Source organism: Physella acuta, unplaced genomic scaffold (genome assembly GCF_028476545.2).
Source record: "Physella acuta isolate Inbredline_101_S28 unplaced genomic scaffold, ASM2847654v3 ptg001035l, whole genome shotgun sequence".
Taxonomy (NCBI): Eukaryota; Metazoa; Mollusca; class Gastropoda; family Physidae; genus Physella; species Physella acuta.
The window spans coordinates 380,192-403,068 of NW_026732552.1; positions in this window are offsets into that span (position 1 = coordinate 380,192).

The following is a 22,877-nucleotide window of genomic DNA, read 5'->3' on the forward strand; positions in this document are numbered from 1 at the left end:
CAGGTCGACATTGTTACATTGTGTATAGGATAACACATACAGAATGTAGGGCAACATGGTTTTGTAAAGTTGTGAAATTATTGCAATACAATCCAATTAAAAGCTAAATGGAGAGTTCTAAGTAGTTTTACAGGAAATACTTTGTATTTCATAATTGAGAGTTTTAAACAGCCCAGGATGTTTTGTTTAGGTAAGAGTTATTGATGACATCAACATTATAGGAAGTTTAATAAACAACATAAACATCTAATTAACATCTAGTTAGCTGATGACTTAATTTATTTACCAAGCAGAATAAAATTGATTTGTATGTTTTTGTGAACCAACAATTCTTATTTAATATACTTAATGGATTTTTAGAAGCTTAATAATCGTTTATATTGATTGCCTGTAAAAAGAACGCAACATATGAAGAAGAAAAATTGACTGTAAAATGTGACTTGTTTTCTATTCATTTAAAGAAAAAGTGTTCAGTGTTTAACCGGCTAGAAATCACATATTGTCTTAGAGTGTAATTGTGTTTAATCCCCGTATATGTACCAGTCGGATCCAAACTTGATTTATCAAAATTAAATGCGTTTACCTATAATGTGATTAGAATTAATATACATGCTCAAATAAAAGCTTGTGCAATGATCGTTTTCCCAAAGGCCACTGTTTAAAAAAAAAAACAAGAGAGATTGAATGTAAGCTACTTATCGATAGAACACTAGACTGAACCATATCAAAAATGGCACACACATAAGATAAAGAATCAAAGTCAGGGTCTATATTTCGTTGAAATTGAATCAATACCTGTTGAATGTATTATTTAGATAACAGAAACAAAAATGTGTAGTAAAAAGATGATACAAAATACAACATTTTTTTTAAACAATCAATCAACTATGTAATTTATCGACACACAATTAGCTTCAAGTTAAAATTAAATCAAATTAAAATGTCTAGATGTAGCCTATATGTAATATCTAATTTCGACAGATATACTTGTGGGCTAATACTGTGATGCATATGTCCAATAACCCATACTATAATGTATACAATACAGAGATGTTGGCTTGATCTAGTAACCAAAAGCTTGGCTAAATATTAAAACATTGTTTTAAACTAAACATTCGCTTCCCATGCCAATTCTAGTGCATGGAAGTTAAATGTTAGACTTGGACTTACACAAGTTTATTGTCTTGTAAGTATTTAAAACATAAAGTGAATCTAAACGAAGTCGAACACAAGAAAGATAAATGTTAGACTTAGAGTTAAAGAGGCCAATAGTCCTGTAAGTCATGTTAGTAGTAAAGCTTAATATTGTGGCAAAACATAGCCAGCTCGTGTATTGTAGCAAAAGAGGTAGAACTGGTACAGCTTCTCTGATTGATCGACTTATATGTATTCTAGTTACTGATTGGTTAATGAAGATAAACTCTGAACCAAACACTTGGGTTCAACACATATCCCCTTGACTTTGTCTCAAGTAAAACTTTATAGATAGTTATAATTGTAATAAAGTATAAAGACTACTTAATTAGGTAATTGGTATGGTATTTTAAGGTCGAATGGTAGAGTTTATAACTTCTAACCTGAAAGTCTCAAGTTCGAATCGGGATTTAAGTCCTTAGATTGTCCCTTAGTCCACCCAGCTCTTATGAGTACCAGATTCAAGTTAGTGAAAATTGCGCGTAGAAATAAATGGAACTATAGAACATCAATAAAAATATATGTTGAAAAGACATCCTATTCAAAATTAACGAAACATTAAAATATATTAATACATATTTATTGTATAATTAATACTAAATTACATCGGAATGAAATAATTTGAACGATGCTTCACCTACTATCTTGGTGGCACACTATATGGTTATAAGAGGAACATATAAAGTTTATCACATGTAACAGTACACAACACTTGTTAAATCTTTCACAATACATGTAATATTGTAAACATGTGTGCTTAGTTTTATTTAATGAAATCTCGTCGTCTCTCGCCCTCCAACACTATTGAGACCTTACCAGATGAAATACAATATTAAAGACAAAAATAATTTAGGGAGAATATCAGCTGAGGAAACGATACAGTCAGAGATTTGTCCCGACGTGTTCAAGGTAGATCTGGCTGAAGGTTATTTTATGTTTGTATACCATGTCAGCTACTTACATAATGTTGGTTACATCTAACAATGTTTTCATTTGTTAAGGCTTTAGAATAATTTGTTGAAGGTTATTATTGTTAGGCTATTACTTAAGTAGTTTGTTTCTCTTTTTTTCCCTTTAAGCCTGGTTTGCCCTAGTCTGCTTGGGGATCCGTGTAAGGGGTGTGTTTTTTTTTCTTTTGCTTGGGGTCTTCCCTTTATAGGGTGGCCCTGCTGGGGGTGGGACTGTTGGGCTTTGAATAGGTGCTGGGGGTGGGACTGTAGGACTTTGAATAGGTTGGGTTACTTATATCCTGCTGGGGGTGGGACTGTAGGGCTTTGAATAGGTGCTGGGGGTGGGACTGTAGGACTTTGAATAGGTTGGGTTACTTATATCCTGCTGGGGGTGGGACTGTAGGGCTTTGAATAGGTGCTGGGGGTGGGACTGTAGGACTTTGAATAGGTTGGGTTACTTATATCCTGCTGGGGGTGGGACTGTAGGGCTTTGAATAGGATGGGTTACTTGTATGTGCTCTGTGGTTTCTGTTCGTTTGTTGTTTTTTTTTCTCCGACAGTTTTTATTTGAAAAGTATTGTAGTCCACGACTCTACAGATGACGTGGCTGTCTCGCTGGCTTCTCTGGGGTCTTGTTCGCCATCTGTGTTGATTCTGGCGTAGTCTTCATCTAATGTATCGGACGATTCTCTAGTTGGCTCAATCCTTATTTAGTGGTTCCCGAGGGAAACAAAATAAAAGAAAAATTTGTTTGCATTAACCATAACTGTTCATCATTTCCGAACTTTTAAAGATTAGAATTGTAGGAAATAATGTATAAAATATTTAAAGGGTTTATATTTTACTATATTTTTAACAAATAAAGTGTTTTTAAACAAAAGCACCATGTAATGTATAATAAAAAAATGAATATTTGTTTAGCTTAACATGTTTAAAAATGTGTACCTACATACATGTAAATGATCTTAATTTTAATAAACAATTTTGTAAATAAGTTTAGATTGTATCCCTTGGGAACATTGATAGTTGAAAGGGAAATAACAAAAGCTTTTCATATATGTCAGGCTTCTCTATTTCAAATTGTAAGTTATTATATTTTTTTGTTGGTTTAAAAGCTTAGAACAGCATTACTACATTTTGTGGTGATGTAACTTTTATACAACATTATGCAGCTTAGGGCTGAGATTTTAGGATAACTTTATAACGTCTGTTTGGAATAAGGCAACGTTTAGGGCAACATTTTTAAATTAGCCGTGGAATGAGATGTACAGAGTGTAGCGCACCATATTTGAAGAACATGATGAATCTTTTTAAGCTTTTGGTGTTAAGTGGATAGCTCATGACCTTTTTATATAATTGTATGTAAAATAGAGTATCCTAGGCAGCATTATCACAAAGATTAAATAAAATGGTTAAGACATCTCAATCACATGTATATAGAAGGTGATCAGAGGGCTGTATTATCAATTATTAGTTTGAATAGTGTTTCTAATAAAACAATTTCATATTTTATGTACAATGAAGTGTGTATAGGGCAACATAGTATAGGCTTATAAAATTAAGTACGTGATGTTGCAGATTCATCGTTTGTTTCAATCTAAAAATCATTAGAACATCTACGTCAGATCTATCGTTTGTTTCAATCAAAAATCATTAGAACATCTAATTGCACTTTAAATATGTCCCTACACATTTTCTTTTCAATCTTCCCAAATTGCTGACTTAAAATGTAAAGACATGATGTAACCAATTTTATACCTACATCTATATTGTATATGTCGTGACCTTGTTAGTTCACATTTTCTAACAATGTTATTGTAATGCTTATAATTCAACAAAGGGTCTAAATTTGATAAAGTATGTTTTATACTCATCAACAAATTTTAATAGGTCGAATACTGCATTGGTTAAAAATGTATAGTTTAATTATCCTCAACCTTCTGCTACACTTCATTAACTTGTATTGACTAGTTAATATATCGTGCATGTACTTGAAATACAAAAATAATATAACACATTTGTTCAATATTATAAGGTAAAGTTGTGTATATAACTTTTAATTTCCGGTATTGAAAGAGAGTGATAAAACATAAATCGAGGGGAATGTGTAGCGTAACTTGTTCTTTGACCACATAAAAGCAATTATCCAAATATATTATATAATGCTGGGGTTGATGAAAGTGTTTTCTATAATAGAAGGACATGATATTCTTGAATAGCAGATACTAAATCTAGAAACCTAACATGCATTACTGACGTTTGTAATAACTATAAATGTAAAATATTAAGGTATAGACATGTTATTGTAAAACACCATTTTCCGTATCGTAAATTAATTGAAAACAACACATGCCGTGAATCACTCATTCACTGTTTGATATTGTCAAGGCCGGGGTCGATGTTTGATGTTATCTAGGGCAGGGGTCGGCAACCTTTAGAGAAGGAAGAGCCAAAAGCTACAAAAGGAATATTAAGTCATTTTTTAATTTACTTCAAAAATGACTTAATACTCCTTTTACACACTACATTTTAAGACACCCATGAAAGAGAGGATTGTGCTACAGATTTTAACAGGGCATATACAACACTCGTTCCTAACAATGATACCGACAGGACAAAAATGATAAATTACAGACCTATAAATTTTCTCAACAGTGATTATAAAGCATTAACACAAACTTTAGTTAAGAAACTCGAACAAACTCAGAATTTATGGAATAACCTATACCAGCGATCCCACAATGGACGACCAAGAAACTTGGGCTACACTGAAAAGTAAAATAATCACAATCTGGAAAAATACGCAATTTTTGCGTGGCTTATATATCTACGCAGTAACGCAGAATAGGTGTCATAGCTTGAATTGTGAGTTTTTATACCCTTTGTGTCTACATTTCTTAGCGAGAGTGCCGATGATGAAAACTGCAATACTAAAGCGAACATGGCAAAGCAAAATGAGGCACACACACACAAATAAAACAAAAAAATAGCAATCTCTATATTACATGTCTAAGACAAAAAAAAGGAGAAAAACAATATGGCAGTAATTAAAAAAAAAGAAATAAAAAGCTAAATATAAACCGATAGCTCCACCATTGTCACAACCATTTTAGCTAGGGCATGCTAATTAATAGTTCCGTGTCACCAATAATATATGTACCAACCCACATTATAAAACAATCACATAAACACGTCAGAGATGTTATTTTGATTCTTTACCAAATGTCAATGTATTTTTATATTACCGAATTAAGGACACACCACATTAGCTGTAATTTACCTAACAATGCATTATCAAGGGAAACAACCAAGCTTTTTTTCCAGGGAAACAACCAATTTTTTTTTTCCAGGGAAACAACCAAGATTTGTGTCTAGTTAAACAACTTAAGATTTTTTTCAAGGGAAACAACCATAATTTTTTCACTTCGGTGACCACCAAGTTTGTTTTCCAAGGAAATCAACACCGTTTTTTTTCCTAGAAGACTATCGGAATTTTCCCCGATAGACCGGTGTGCATTTCACCCGTGCTATATGGTTTAATCACGTTTAATGACAAAAATACACCACTTCAATAAAAGAGAGAGTTTGTAAACATGTCTTCTATACTTTTATTTAATTTAAATGACACTGCATCAAAAAAATAATGATACATATATACTTTTAGATTTATATTTAAAAAATTTCATTTTGAAAATATATGAATATTCTGTTTTATTTCTCCTCTTTTTTTTTTTTTTTAATTATTTATTGAGATAACAATACTATACTACGCTAATCTGTTCTAACTTAAGGTGATATATTGCCTCATTTAATAACAGTTTTACATATTTCCACTCTCTGATGTTTAAAGAGCTTTATATTAATTTCTTTGCTGTGTCAGAAAAAAAAATCGGATGCGTTACGCTTCAGCGAACTTGCAGCAACGTAGCTTGACCAGACAGCTCAAGTCGTTGCATTTACCCCGATGTATACCGACAACATACGTCTCATCAGGGCACTTGCACCATCCGGCTTTCTTAATACAGGAACTTATGTCAACATCCGAACATTCGCCGTAGCTGTCAGGGTGATCTCCCGCTTTGATACACCGACCTTCTTCAATATCGCTCAGCTCGTTGTTGGCCAGAGTTCTGTAGAGTCCGGCAAGGAAATGTCCAGGTTGACAGGTAGCCCAGGTGTTAGGTTTGTTTAATACGCTCCACCAGTTAGCCACGACGTAGTCGACGCTAAGTTTCCACTGAGCCGGTTTTGAGCAGCATTCAACTTTGTCAAGTTTCCGGAGACCATCGCCCACCGCGTCGGCGTCTCTTCGGTAAAACCCGGAAATGACGTCACCCGGTCGCTTGCACTCCGATAGACCTTGGCAATCAAAGCTGGCACTCCAGTCTTCTTCTCGGCAATCAGAGTACACACCGACCACACACACCAAGAAAACTAGTTCTTTAACTTGAGAGTAGGACCACATTTTCTGGAATAATAAATTTGTATTAACCCAGTATTTATTTACATTCTGGCTGAATTGTAGAACATTACACTGCTAACCCGAAAATATCGAGTTCGAACCCGGGTTCAAGTCAGTAGAACGCCCCTGAGTTCACCAAGCTATGACGGTATCTAACTCACGCTAGTGAGAGTGAAGGCGGCTGGTTCTGTGACCTCGGCATAAGAAAGGATAGTATGGTCAGCACTATGTCCAATCGACTCTACTTTCCCTAAAGTGAGTCAAGTAGGCTACCCATTAGAATTGTAAAAGCTAATCTGTAAAAGATATCGATATTTACCAATACAACATCAATACAACATTAAACTATCGGAACGTTTGATATTTGATGCTAATGTGTAAATGGAACAAAACAATAGAACTTTTTTTTTAATTAGTGCAAATTAAGTTAAAATTTTTCACATAAACTTAGAAGTTTTGAACTTTCCTGAAATCATAAAATGGACGATTTAAACCGAACTAACACTTTTTTAAAATAACTCACACATCTTCTTTGAACATGTTAAGTTACAAAATCTCATACTTAAATAAGTAACGGTTTAAACTAAATTAATCTTTTTTTTTAATAACTCACACATTAAAGTTAGACTACGTTCACAAAACAACACAAAAGTTACCTGAAATTTTTTTCGAACAAATGATTTAAGTTAATGGCGATTCACTTGGGTATTTATAGTAAACGAATAGGTGAACGTGTTTTTGTTTTGTTTTGAGGTGAAAACACAAAAAATTAATTTAATTAAGCACGTGTAAATAAAGATACGATCATACGAGCAAAACAATTACTTGAATCAAATCGCGTGTTGTTGTTATTAATTTAAAAAAAAATTAAATTTTAATTAAGCCACAGCATGTTACATGTTGTAAGGCCGGTTAAGTCTTACTCCGCTTATAAAGCTAGTTTTAATTAGAGTTAATTAATCATTTAATACATCATTTGGCTTAAATACATCAATGGGTTTTAGTACACTTTGGGTATGTAGTACCTATCTTTTCGGTATTTAGTACCTATCTTTTTTATACTGTTCGTGTGCTTTACTACATTGTTAAGCATATGTAAAACTATTCTTGGGGAACACTTAGTAACAATCTTAAATATGAAACTAACTTCGAGTTTTTTTCTGTAATTTTTGTTTTGTTTTTCATTATCGAAATGCGAATGTTTAGTAATAACAAACGACACAAAAACTACAAGAAAGCCTCTGCGTATTTTTTAAATATTTTTTTAGCGTAAAAACTAGGGCTGTTGTTTTTATTTACTTTAAATTAACTGGAGCCGCTTAAAAAACACACACGCAATTTGTATTAAGATTTTTCAGTCTATGCGGCATATTATGTGGCTACACATGTTTATTTGATGGTGTGGCTGCTGTAATATATGAAACAAAAAAGAAGCAACAACAAAAATAATTTTACTAATAGGAGCCTAACTAGTATATCAACATTAAAAGCGCAAGACAAGGTAGAAAAATATAAACTACGGGAGATGTGTGGACAGAAATAACAGGGGAAAGGCAAAGGCGATGGGTTGGGTTGGGCTCACGCTTATGTAGGACCCTGGCAATAGACACAAGGCAGGCCTTGTAGTGGAACCCCCAAGGCAAACAACACAGGGGTCGACCCAGGAAGACATGGGACAAAGCGTGTTGGAGGAGGCTAAATAATAGGAAGGATTTGGGAACAGCTGAAAAGTTTGGCAAGTATCCGTGATTACTGGAAAGCTTTGACAGTGGCGCTATGTTCCACTAGAAAGGAAAAGGTAAACTAATGATGATGCAGCCTTGCAAGGATACCAGCCTAACCTCTAGCCAACAAAACCTAACCTGCAAACAACTAAACCTAACCTGCAGCCAAATAAACCTAACCTGCAGCCGTCTAAACATAACCTTCATCCAACTAAACCTAACCTGCAGCTATTTGAACCTAACCTGCAGCTAATTAAACTTAACCTGCAGCTGATTAAGCTTAGCCTGCAGCCAAGCAACGATAACCTGTTGCGTATATACTCTGGCTGCTTTGTAATCAAAAACTAAAGCAACACAAGCCTGAGCCAAACTCAACAACTCCAATAACAATGTAAACACCAGTGAATAGAAAACAGCTTCATATATTTAATATATTAAACAAATATTACAGAATAAATTAAAATCCTGATTATTACCCAACACACAACCTGTCGACGTGTTATTTGCCTTTGAATCTCTAATGTCACAATATATTAGGCCTACAGATTCTAGTTCAAACAAGTTGTAATACGAAATTGAGACTCACAGTTAATAATTTAATAACAGAGCCGTCGCGTGCAGAGTTTCCTTAAGACATTTTTCTTTGAGGAGGCACTTCAAACAGTGGGAGGGTTGTAAGACAGTAGCGTAGTTAGAGTAGGACAACAGCGTAGTTATAGTAGCGTCGATAGGCTATGATAGTAGCGTTGTAGGCTAGGAAAGTAGCGTAGTGTAATACAAATGCTAAAACTATATAGACTTTACTACTTAACGTTACGGCACTGAAGTATCAAAGTGTTATGGTCGTAATATGTGGCAGTAGAGACCAAACATCGCTTCGATTCGTTTACTAAGATGGGGAACTAACAGTGTATAGTTTTTAAATAAAATAGCATTTTAATTTTAACTAAACTTTTTTTCATACGGTGGATACTATTGAATATAAATGGATATAGACCTATCTTATTCAAATGAGACATTTATTAAATAATATCCAAAGCCATGTTTTTAGAGGAAAATGTTGAGAAAAATTGTCGATCAACGAAAAAAAAAATGTTTTTATATTTAAAATATTGTAATTAATTAATTCGTTAATTGATGTTTTAATTCAGTAATATGGTAGATATTTTTGCCGCTCCTTTTAACAAAGAAAATATTTTTGCCTAAATTTACATAAAGCCTCAAATTATATAATGCATATTACTGTGTGATTTTTAAAGCGCTGTAAACAGCGGTCTTTTCAAATCAATTATTTACAATTTTTTTTTCTATGCCAAAATGCATGCATTGTTAAAAGCTGCTAAAACATGATTTGATTCTCTCTTTTTAAATACGAACCTAATCCAGAGCTCATATCAAGTAGACCCTCCACCCCCACCCCTATTCGGTATAAAGTATAAATGTTAAAATTGAATGTATATATGAAAAATAAAATATACAACTTGTCAAATACATTTTATTAAATCTAACTCAGTATATAAAAGCATACATTTTAGAACATTTATTTTATAAAAAAATATTTTAAAGTACGCCTTTATATCACTTGGAATAGGTGAATAAGTAGTCTTGCAGATGCTTTTATCATTTGGAAGAACATGCAACCATCTTTCAAATCGTACAACCATCTGTCAAATCGTGCAATTTGAAGCAATGACGTTTAAAATTATGTTTCTTTAAGCTGTATATGTTTGGTTATTAAAATTGGTGTCTGTGGGTGTGTGATGATGGCACAGGTTATTTTCAGTTATTTTAGAAAGCGTCTTAGGTTTCGTGATACATGTGGTTCTATTAGGGGCGCGGAGGGGGGGGGGGGGGGGGGAGGGGTAAAATACAAGACTGACGCAATGATTTAAAAAAAAAGGCCCCTACCCCGACTTTCACCTGGTTTGATTGATTGAAAACGTGTTGACCAACACGTGTTTTACGTTTTATGGATGACGTAACTATTGACTCGTGAAGACGATGACGCCACAAACACAAAATAGAACACGTGGTGTAGGGACGCTTACATTGGCACATTTACAAATAAACACAGGGGGAGTATGTACTGTACATTCAAACAGTGCGCTTAAAGACATGCAAACAAATATTAACATAAATTATTTTCTTGGAAACGTTTTGGGAAGAAATAGCTTTTGTTGTTATTAAGTGAAAATACGATAGATTTAATTATAAGTTATAAACATATCTGATTATATCAACACCAACAAATTACATAAAAAAAAACAACTAAAAGCAAAAAAAATAAGAAAGCTATTTAATGTTTTAATTACTGAACGATGTACAGTGTCTATAAAATCATGCTTATTTAATACCACTATTTCTGTTTCATTGACCTTAGGTGGGACAATTCTACTTTACTGACATCGGGTGGGTCATTTCTGCTTTCTTTGCTTCGATCGGGACAATTCTGCTTTACTGGCATTAGCGGGACAATTCTGCTTTACTGGCATTAGCGGGACAATTCTGCTTTACTGGCATTAAGTGGGACAATTCTGCTTTACTCGCATTAAGCGGGACAATTCTGCTTTACTCGCATTAAGCGGGACAATTCTGCTCTACTCGCATTAAGCGGGACAATTCTGCTCTACTCGCATTAAGCGGGACAATTCTGCTTTACTCGCATTAAGCGGGACAATTCTGCTTTACTCGCATTAAGCGGGACAATTCTGCTCTACTCGCATTAAGCGGGACAATTCTGCTTTACTCGCATTAAGCGGGACAATTCTGCTTTACTCGCATTAAGCGGGACAATTCTGCTCTACTCGCATTAAGCGGGACAATTCTGCTCTACTCGCATTAAGCGGGACAATTCTGCTTTACTCGCATTAAGCGGGACAATTCTGCTTTACTCGCATTAAGCGGGACAATTCTGCTCTACTCGCATTAAGCGGGACAATTCTGCTTTACTCGCATTAAGCGGGACAATTCTGCTTTACTCGCATTAAGCGGGACAATTCTGCTTTACTCGCATTAAGCGGGACAATTCTGTTTTACTCGCATTAAGCGGGACAACTCTACTTTACTAAGATCAGCCGGGATAATTCTGCTTCGCTGATTCACTGACACAAAAACGCTGCAAACTCGACATTAAACGTGCATAATAACCGACGTAGCGGTTATACAGTAAAACTATTTTCTTTTTTGGATAAACTTTGTCAATGTAAGAACAATCTAAAAGGCATTATTTATTGGCCGATGCTAGCCGGAATAAGATACGAATGCGCAATGGAGAGAAACTACGACTTGTCATCGCGGCGATGTTTTCGATGGTACTGCGCATGCGTGTGTTTACAACCGCAGAACCCTAACACCAACCCAAATCCTATCCCTAACCATATCCCTAACCCTAACCCTAATCCTATCCCTAACCCTAGCCCTAATCATATCCCTAACCCTAGCCCTAACCCTAATCCTAACCCTAGCCCTAACCCTAATCCTAATCCTAATCCTATCCCTATCCCTAGCCCTAATCATATCCCTAACCCTAGCCCTAATCCTAACCCTAGCCATAGGTCACTGCCCTTGCGCAGCGCTATCTTTTGCCGACTAACTGGAGATGTTGGGGAGAAAAATCTTCTTCCGAGTAGTCATTTCGTTATTTATTTTGATCTTTTCTCAAATTAAGCACACATTTTATTCTTGGTAAGTAGGGCCTAATCATAAAACAAAAGTCTTATTTAAAGCATGATTCTATTATTTAAATATACTTTTAAAAGACACTGCATTATCTTAAGTATTTGTAGGTCAATAGCTGTCAATAGCTGACAATAGCTGACAATATCTTTACGCTTATAATATATGTCATGTTTTGTGAATGTAGACCGGTGCATGACAGACTATGTGAATGTTGTCCGATGTATGACCTACTGCGTGACTTTAGGCCGATGTATGACATATTGTGTGACTGTAGGCCTATGTATGACATATTGTGTGACTGTAGGCCGATGTATGACATACTCTGTGAATGTTGGGCGATGTATGACAGACTGTGTGAATTTAGGCCGATGTATGACAGAATATGTGAATTTATTCCTAAGAAGGCCATATTGTTTGAATGAAGGACTATGTATGACAGACTGTGTGACTGTATGCCATACTAACATGGTCACTTTTGTATTGAGCCCCTGTACCCCTCAAGTTGTGACGTCATCTTGTGTCACCCTCGGACAATTCACTGGTCAACCAATCTGTAGTACGTCCATTACACATTGTTTTTTTTTTTCTCCTTTTATTATAGAAAGGTCGAGGCACGATTTAACTAAGTTAACTCTACCTTACAAAAAAAAAAAAAAAAAAAAAAAATCTCCTTAGTTATTTAGAAAACGGCAAATAGGTAAACGAGTGTGTTTTATTTTATTTAATTTCTACTTAGAATGACATTTGGATAATCTTGCTTTGTCATGTTGGTTGTAACTGCAGATATGAATCTCGCGTTTAGTGTAAATATTAAAATATTAAACAGTCTAAAATAAATGTTACTGACTTTTCTTCTCTAAAAACCACATTAAACGTTTTATTTATGGCTTTGAAATGTAATACATTGAGACAATTGTGTAGTTGATAGGAAAATTTACAAACGTTGGGCATAATGCTGACCACACTATCCCCTCATATGTCGAGGTTATAGAAACAGGGAAACTCTGTTTTACTTGCCCCCGGTGAAGCGCCAGGATCGAAAAGGGAACGTGACTAACTTATAAGCTGAAATGGAAGCCATTGGGTTGTAACTTGACTAACTTATAAGCCTAGCACTTTTGTACCGTGTGAACGGCGGGTTATATTTCTCTTATATTCGTTCAGATTATTTAATTAGTCATAAACGTGTCAAAATCATTAAATGTGGAGTACACAAAATTACCTAATACATACACATATTTTTAAACAAAAACTTTCCAAATACTTTCTATTTACCATTAAACATTTCCCCATATTAGTATATGGGGAATTTTAAATCCCTTTACATTTTGTATAACAACATATATATCAACATATATGATAACGATGTACATACTTTTATTAGTACGTTCATCTGTAAAAAAATGGTTTCAATAATTGATAAAATGTATTTTAAAATATAAAAAGATATAAAATAAAAAAATAAAAAATCCTTTTTTTTTGCGTTTGATTACGCAACTATATAAGATCATACTTTTAAGGGATCATTTCTAAAGTTGGTATTGCCGGGATGTTGAGCAAATGCCTGATCAAGCCTCAACTCTATTGTCTCACTGTTGAGCACAAGGATCCGCGGTCTGTCCGCCCGCCACATACAGAATTGAACTTTATTTGCTCCGTAATTTTATTGCCATATGCGAAAATTACCAGCACCAACAAAGAGATTGCGTCCTTTGATGTTCCCTCTAAGGCGAGAGACGGGAGATGAGCCACAAGGACTACGTTTCTGGTGGCTTAATGAAATCTTAAGCCCCACCTTTTTCAGATGCCGCACTCAAAAAAAAAAAAGGGACTAAGAATAATTAGCAAAACAGAACCATGAGTCAACATAATTCCACACAACGACATTTGAAGTTTTACCATCTTTACAGACAAACCGTCAACCATCCCTCACTACAAAATTCAATTACAAAAGCAAATCTATTAACATTCTCATAACCATACCAGGAAGAAAACAAGCATGCCAAACATTTATGTTTGTTGTTTTGTTGTCTACTTTAACATACACCCCGAGCACTGGAACAGGTCAACCATTAATTTTTCCGAGTTACTCCCCATTATAACAAATCATAACTTTCAAGGGAAGCAACCTTAAAAAATAAAAAAATAATTACATGTTTATGCTTAGGGAAACACTTGAATTTTAAATGTAAATGCTATTATTTTATTTCTTATAAGAAATTAACTATAATTGAGAATTATAAATAATTTTATGTCTATTTTTTTAAAAAATCATGTACTTGCTTCCATTTTGCTTTAAAGTCAACACATTAGCTATAATAAGTGCGCAACTTAAAGACTAATAATTATTCAAATTAAATCGTGATTGCAAACATCAATTGCACTTTGGAAATACTTTTGTTAATTATTTATTTTTTAATATAATTTATAAGCCATCGCTGTTATGGAAATTCCATTTGTAGACGCTTGATTTAGTCGGATTAATCTGCGATAAAAAGTCCACTGTTCGTCAATGTGTTAACAGATTGTTCTTCACCTAGAAGAAATGAAAATACTTGTATATATAAACAACAATATGTACGTAACTGATATGTTATACAAAAATAAAATAACTTTTAAAAAAAAAAGTAGAACTTCCTTGTACACGTCGGGACAAATCTCTGACTGTATCGTTTCCTCAGCTGATACATTTTCCCTTAAGTTATATTTTTCTCATTATTTTATTTCATCTTGTAAGGTCTCAATAGTGTTGGAGGGCGAGCGACGATGATATTTCATTAAATAAAACGTAGCTCACATGTTTACAATATTACACGCAGTGGCGTAGGCAGGGGGGTTAGGGGGGGTCATACCCCCAATAGACCCCTCGGTATATATATATATATATATATATATATATATATATATATATATATATATATATATATATATATATATATATATATAGTATGAAAGGGGGGTGGACATCGAAAGTTTGAGGGGGGTGCAAATCGAAACTTTGAATGGGGGGTGCAAATCGAAAGTTTAAAGGGGGGGGGGGGGGCGCAAATCAACAGTTTGAGGGGGGGGGGGGTGCAAATCGAAAGTTTGAGACGATCCTGGCTACGCCACTGATTACATGTGAAATATTTAACAATTTAACACGATCTTGTAGTCGCTAAGGCTGACATTTGGTGCTATGGCCGGGCTGTATGGACACGCCGTTGTTGGCACCATAGCTCACGATCTTGCAGTCGCTAATGCTGACATTTGGTGCTATGGCCGGGCTGTATGGACACGCCGTTGTTGGCACCATAGCTGACGATCTTGCAGTCGCTAAGGCTGACATTTGGTGCTATGGCCGGGCTGTATGGACACGCCGTTGTTGGCACCAAAGCTCACGATCTTGTAGTCGCTAAGGCTGACATTTGGTGCTACGGCCGGGCTGTATGGACACGCCGTTGTTGGCACCATAGCTCACGATCTTGCAGTCGCTAAGGCTGACATTTGGTGCTATGGCCGGGCTGTATGGACACGCCCAGCGGGCCACACATGAAGGCCGACCAGTTACCTGGTTCTTGTAGAAGTCAGAGATGTCCAAGAAAGCAAAGTCATTAGTGCCGTAGTACATATTGATCAAACTCGCCAAAATAAGTCTAATCTAAAAGAAAAATTACACCAAGACTATGTTTCAACGTTGGTCATTAACAAAGATTCTAGTTGTAAGAAGTAATGTATAAAATATTAAAAGTTTTTCTATTTAAGTAAATTATTATAAAAAAATATTTTAGAAATAATCAAAATGCACGATAGGGCGCTTCAAATGTGTAGATATGGTCAAGTACAGGGCCTAAGTGAATGCATATCAACTATCCCATCTAGTATTTACATTCGTTGCTAGCACACCCTATTAGGAGAGATGGGCATACACATTAAAACACATATCGTATACAGTCCGGTGTAAAGCCTGATGAACGCGTTCAAGCCTTTCACAGCATGCCGTAACAATATTATAAACCGGCCGTAGGTTGATTGGCGAGAAGGGGATGAGGGGGATAAAGAGACAGTATATTCTTCAAACTGATAGACATGTCCATGACGCAATGTTTCAGCTTAGTATGAAGCGTACGAAACAATGTTTAATAGTGTTCCAGTGACAATCAACAGTACATTTCTAGGCAAAGTTTCAATGATTAAACTTAATGTTGTTGTATAACTTTAAAACAACAAATAGAAGAGTAAATTACGCAAATGAGGTAAACAAGCGAGACAGGCGATTGTTTTGTTTATCTAGAAACAAGAAGGCTGCTTAGCACACGTGGTTAGTTGCAACCTATCGTAGATTATATTGATTTACTATACTGTTGTATGATTGGTCAAACGTATCAATGAATCTCTTCCCATTCAATATTTTTACGCGCATGCCCTTATATGGAGTTTGACATCGAATTTTGCTTGGTTGAAAACAACGTTTATCCCACTTGTTTGTCGAACAAAATAAAGGTCGCTACACCAGCGTGTACACGAGTGCTTGACCAACAGGTTGTCGTATACTTTACGTTGCCTTGTGGGCAACAGAACACGTAATTACACGATCGAATATTTCCGCTGTCCGCGTAGTAGTGTGAAAATTTGATTGGGGGTACCATGTTTCACATCGCAATACATGGATTACCGTTGGCTGTAGAGGTTGGAGGATTAGGTAACTAAATTGGATTTGTTTTTTTTTAAAATAACAAGCGGTTTATATGAAATAGTATTAATTCAGATAAAAAAACATACACATGTGTCGCCATAAAAATGCAATTATAAATCAAATAATATACTATATCAATCCACTTTAGAAGCTGTTAATTATCATTAGTAACGCAACTAATTTGTTTATAATAATTATTTTGTATCTAGTGTTGTGTTATTTTTCAAGGCGTGTTCTATTTGTTATGAATGTTTTAAAACTCTTACACATTCTTAATACAGTTTTGTGCTGTAACAAGTAAGGCAGTACTTATTTTATTCAATTATATTTTCAATATAAATGAATAAAATTCGTACGTGTGTGTGTGGGGGGGGGGGGTAGTGGAGGGGTTACGAATATTTAATTCCTATCTCCAGCCAGTATTTTCAGTTTTAGTAGGATGTTTCATTTAATGTTTTAATGCATTGGTAAGGAAATGTAGCAAAAAAGCAATATCGCACTGAAATCCTAATTTTTTTTTTACTTCAGCAACCTTAGAAAATATTTTTCTTTTATTCCTTTATTCCTACCCTCTTGTAAGGTGTTATATAATTTGTATTCTTCGTTCTTAAGTTTAGTGTGGGAAGAGTTTCCCTCCAACACAGTTAAGCATAAGTGTCAAATGTATTTGCACCATACAGGCCATTGACTCTGATTGACAGCCTGATTTTCTTTCTGAATTTGCTTCTATAGCAATTTTGCAACCAAGAGAAAAAACAAGACAGCAATTTTTTTGATTTTGGAGTTGTCTCTCCTAGAAGAGTTGCTGTCCCCAGATATCGAGCCTCATCTGCCTGAGAGTTCAAACTCGAGACTTAACAGTTTAGCAACGATAAGCTTTACCAACTCGACCACGCTGATTAAAAACTTACAAAGTGAAGGAAAGATAACTTAAGTAAAGTTAAAGATACAATTGTATTGATAAGTAAAAAAAAAAACAATAACAAATATGAGCATGTTTTTATAAAGACGGGCTGCTGTGACCTCTCAACCGTTACTTTAATCCGTATTAAGAATATCCATACTTTTGGTAGTGTTCAAATAATTGTGCGCTTCAGTACACACACAAAATAAGAATAATAACACTGTTTTCGAGCGTAGAAAGGGGTACTATAAATAATCAAACATTAAACGTCGTAGAAATAATTTGTAACATATCTAACAGGTTTGATTTTTATTAATGTTTGATGAAAAAATGAATTTTAGTAACAAAAAAAATCGTTTCACAATCGATACGATAAAAAATATGTATTTTGTTTGGCATGTTTATACAATTATAACATCATATATTATGTAAATGAGATTTATTTTAATACATAGTTTCGTTGATATGTTAAAGTTGTATCCCTTGATTCAATTGACTTGTATAAGGGAAGTAATAATATACATGTCAATTTTGTGAGGCATCTTTATTTTAAACACCAAAAGGCATATTGCAAGTTAATATATCTTTCGTAGGATAAAAAGCTTATAGCAACATTAGTATATTTTGTGGCGATGTAAGGTTTATGCAACATTCTCAAATTTAGTGTGTAAATAGGGCTGAGAGTTTAGGGTAACTTTAAAACGTCTGTATAGAATGAGATACTTATTGCAACATTATAGATCTAGAATCAATTTCCGTGGATTGAGTGGTACAGAGTGTACTAAACATTGCCAAAACTGTGTGAATCTTTAAAGCTTTTGGTAATATTATCACACTTGTGTTGAGTGGAGAGTGTAGCTCAATTTAATAACATTGTATGTTGAGTGGATTATCCTAATCAGAATTATCACAAATATTATATAAGATGGTTAATTTAAGAATGTATTTTTACATTTTATTTAGAAGGAGATCAGATATATGTATTGTCAATTCTTAGTTTGAATAGTGTTTCTAAGAAAACGTCAGATGGTTTCATAAACTGGAGTGTATAGGACAACACCGTAAATATAGTTAAGTAAAGAAAATCAATGACGACGTTATCATAGTTTAGATCGCATAGAGACAGATGTTAGACTATTCTCCTCCAATTAGTCTATAGTTTAATTGTATATGGATATATATATACATTGACTTTAATATACTGCCAGCTTATGTACGTGCTTTTGACCTTTGTAAAACACATCTTGTATGTAGTTTGGTAATAAAAATAGTGATTGGCTTGTAAAATGTTTGTGGCGCTTCATTAACGTTAAACTAATTAAAGTTAATTATCTTCAGTTACTTATTGAATCTATTGCTGTAAGTCATTAATCTATATAGTTAAATACATAATTTATTATTGCACATGTCTGTTAACACTATCGTACTACCACAATTGCAGGAACTTGTTGTCTTTATTTAACTGTTCTATAATTTTAAATAATCCTTGTATTTATAAATAAGTGACTTCTCACAAGTTCATTGAAGTGTAACCTCAAATATACATTGTGTGGTCGTAGCACTAGTTTGTACGTATATGTTTCAGGTAGGTTCAGAAATATTTGTATTGGTTGAAAGTTAAAAGTTTAATGCAGCCAAGGTTTTTTCCTAAGTACTCACATACCATTACGTCCACGAATTCATCTCTAGTAGAAAAAAAAAACAAAACAATTAACAAAGCTTGTTTCTTGCCCATTCAGGAAAGTCTGAATAGGAATTTTACTGTGAGTGTTGACATTTTCTAGACAAATTTCGTTTTAATAAATTGTAATTAGATCTCGTTTCCAATCCAGATGGTCTAGAGTATGTGTGAGAGATTTGATGCTTGACTCAAAATATTTCATGAAGACAGTTATGACTATATACTTTAAATATTCTTAAAAATAAAACACCTGAAAATGCAAATGTGTAATTTATTGACAATTCAAGGAATTTTTTTTTAACATCGTCTAAGTGGGCTCAGTGTAGGGGGGGGGTTAGGTTTTAAAGTAGATCTGAAATAAATTTGGGATTACAGAGAATTAAAATGATACACATTTTAATTAACCGGAAAACTTATGTTATTTTAATGAGACACGTCAAATCAAACATTCATCCCTTTGAAACATCTATAGCAGGGGTCTCCAAACTACGGCCCGCGATGTCCTCTCATCCGGCCCGCGGAGATCTTTTTGTCCATGGAAAAAACGTTTGTTGGTGATGGCCGAGGAACTTTGCCCAGACAAATTAAAGAAATTTCTGGAAGAAACTGGCCCCCGAACTGAAATTTGATAGTTAATGCAGCCCTTGGACTGAAAAGTTTGGAGACCCCTGATCTATAGCTGTAGCAGTCCACAAACATTATATTTATTTATTTAAATTTGTTTTATTATTTCAATTGTTTTAAACATTTAAAATAGTAATAATAATCTATTTGATGGTTTTACACAGCATCAAAGACATGAACATCAATTGCATATATAGTAATTAAATAGAGAAAATAAAAATGGCCTAAGAACTAGACAAAAATAAAGTGTGCCAACTCAGTTTCTTTTGATTGCTTAGTTGACTGTGCTCTGTCCTTAGCTGCGGAGTCAAACGTTTACGTTGTAGCCACCCATGAACAGAAATAGAAACGACCGTAGGGGAAGGGTCTTAGTAATACTCATACTGATCTATCATTCCAAAACTTTCCATGACACAAAATTAGCACCTGGCGATGACGGCACGCTAGACTTACCTTGATATATCAGCTAGTGGGAAGTGGGGGGGGGGGGGAGGGGCGAGGACGAGGTGTGCATCTCCTTCTACCGTTCAGATTGTGCAGTTTTAAAACTTGGGAAACAGAAGACTGTTCTAATGTAAATTTACCTGAGGGCTGATCGAGTGATGTTTGGCTTGAGACTGCAATACTAAAAAGCGATATCATTCCAAAAATAATTTTCCTAGCGACGACATTCTTCGGTTGACATTCTTGGGGGGGGGGGGGGGGGGGGTAGGGGGGGGGGGGGTTGAGATAAACTCTGCTAGCAAGGAGAAAAAAAAATTGTCGGATTTTGAAACTCATTTTAAAGATCATCATCAATATCTTTATTAGCGTTAGCAGATGTCCTTTTGTTGATATTGGATACATTATAAAGGAAACCAAATAGAATACTATGTTGTTCTAATTGTTGAAACCTCTCTTTCAAAGCCTGCATACCCATATCCAAGATAGTGTAGCAGAATTCTACTTTGAAATTCTGTTTAGGATCTTGTGGTGCCAACTTTTAATTTAGTATGGAAATCTAAATGTCTCCCTGGATAACGAGATTTCTAGCTCAAAGTAAGAGAAAGTGAGGCTGACAACCCTATTAAAAATCAAAATTGCTCGTGTTTTACAACATCGCGTCATGCGCTAGAGCGATCACTAAATCAACATTAAAATTAGACATCATCTGAAATGTTCGGAATTAAAAGATTTAGATTACATACAATAATTATTTTATTATATTAACAGAGGCGTGTATAGGGGAGGGCGGGTGGGGCGCCAAACGTGGTAGATAATAATATAAAAAGCTAACTACTGAATTACAAGCCTATTCAGTCGAAATAAAGAACGGTAACTGCTACTTGGCATTTGTTACGTCCCTTACATGTCCCCTGCTTGTGTGTGTGTGTGTTGTGTGCTGGAACGACAGGTACCCTCCCTTTGGTGTATAGTTGTATCCCTTGGTTGAGTGTGTTTACATGGAGCGAGAGGTGTTCACGTGAGGTGTGACGGGTGTTAGAGCGTGTGCTAGTGTGTGAATCAGTTAGTTGTAGTGTGGCTGTGGACGTGGAACATGGAACGTGGTGTTGAGTATTGTATTTATGTTGTAGACCCCTTTTGATCCTTTTATTATTTAAGTACTGTATATATTATTAAATATCTTATTATTATTGTTATTATATAGTGTTAGTGTTATTGTTGTATACGTCGTATTTGTCTGTTGTTATTTATATACCCCTAGATTCTAGAACCCAACATTTGGGGGCTCGTCCGTTTAGCATGGCGACTACCAGGAGTGCCAGAAGACAGCTAATAAGTGACTTGAAGGAGGAGGGAAAGCTAATCGGGCTGACCGATGACAGTTTGGCGGAGTGGGTAAAGGAAGAGTTGAGGAGGGTGGAAGATGCGAAGGTCGAGGTTGTAGCAAAGGAATGTAACCCTGTACCCCGCTTGAGGGACGTGGCGGCGATGACGGTGGACGAAGACCTGGGTGCGTATGTGAGGCATTTTGAGAGTCAAGCAAAGAGACAAGGCATTGACCCCAAGGACTGGTCGCTCCTTCTGACGGACAAGATGAGTGGACAACTGAAGACTTTCCTAGTTGAGACGGGACTGAACTCGCATCATGACTTCGAGTCAGTAAAGGTAAAGTTATTCACGCACGCAGGTTTCAACGAGGAAAAGTATAGGGTCAGATTCCACCAGCTGGTACCAACACACGACGATATGAGAAGCTTCGCAGTCAACACATAAGCCGCTTTGAGAGCGTGGGTCCAGCAGTCGGGAATAAAGGAAACGTTTGAGGACTTGGTGAACCTCCTGATAGTTGATCGGATGAAATCGGTTGTTACTTGTGATCTGTTGGAGAGGCTGAATGGTGCTGCTAAGGTAAGTGTGGAAGATAATCTTAAAGTTATTGACAACTATAAGAGCACTCAAAACGCTAGAGTGACGAGGCCAGTAAACCAAACCCCTCCGTACGTCGCTGCTAGTTCGACAGCAGAGAGGATACTCTGGCAAAACAAGACACCGCGATCTCCAGGACACCACACTTGCCCTGGTGTACAGCCTATGCATGGTGTTAGGAAGATCAGCCTGAACAGTAAATGTTTCACATGTGGACGTTATGGACACTATGCCAGGGATTGTCATAGCAATAGTAATAGCGGCTTTACTTGGCGAAATAGGTCAGAGAAAAGAGCTGTTGTGGAGTATGGAAACAACAAAAGACCTTATCGGTGCTACAAGTGCAATGAACAAGGTCATATTGCAAAAGAGTGCAGTATGGATATAGATACAGGCGCCTGTTATAGCTGTAGAAATCCAGGCCACATACAACGAAACTGTCCCAACGGGACCAGTGGAGCGAGCAACTGGCGTACTGAAAATGTATATCGACGGTCAGATGATCTCAAGTGTTATTGCTGCGGTGGTGTTGGTCACATATCACGGGTGTGTCCCACAGCTCAGCGTGATATGTTAGGAAACTTTTCCCTGCTTAAAGACTCTCATATGAGAGTG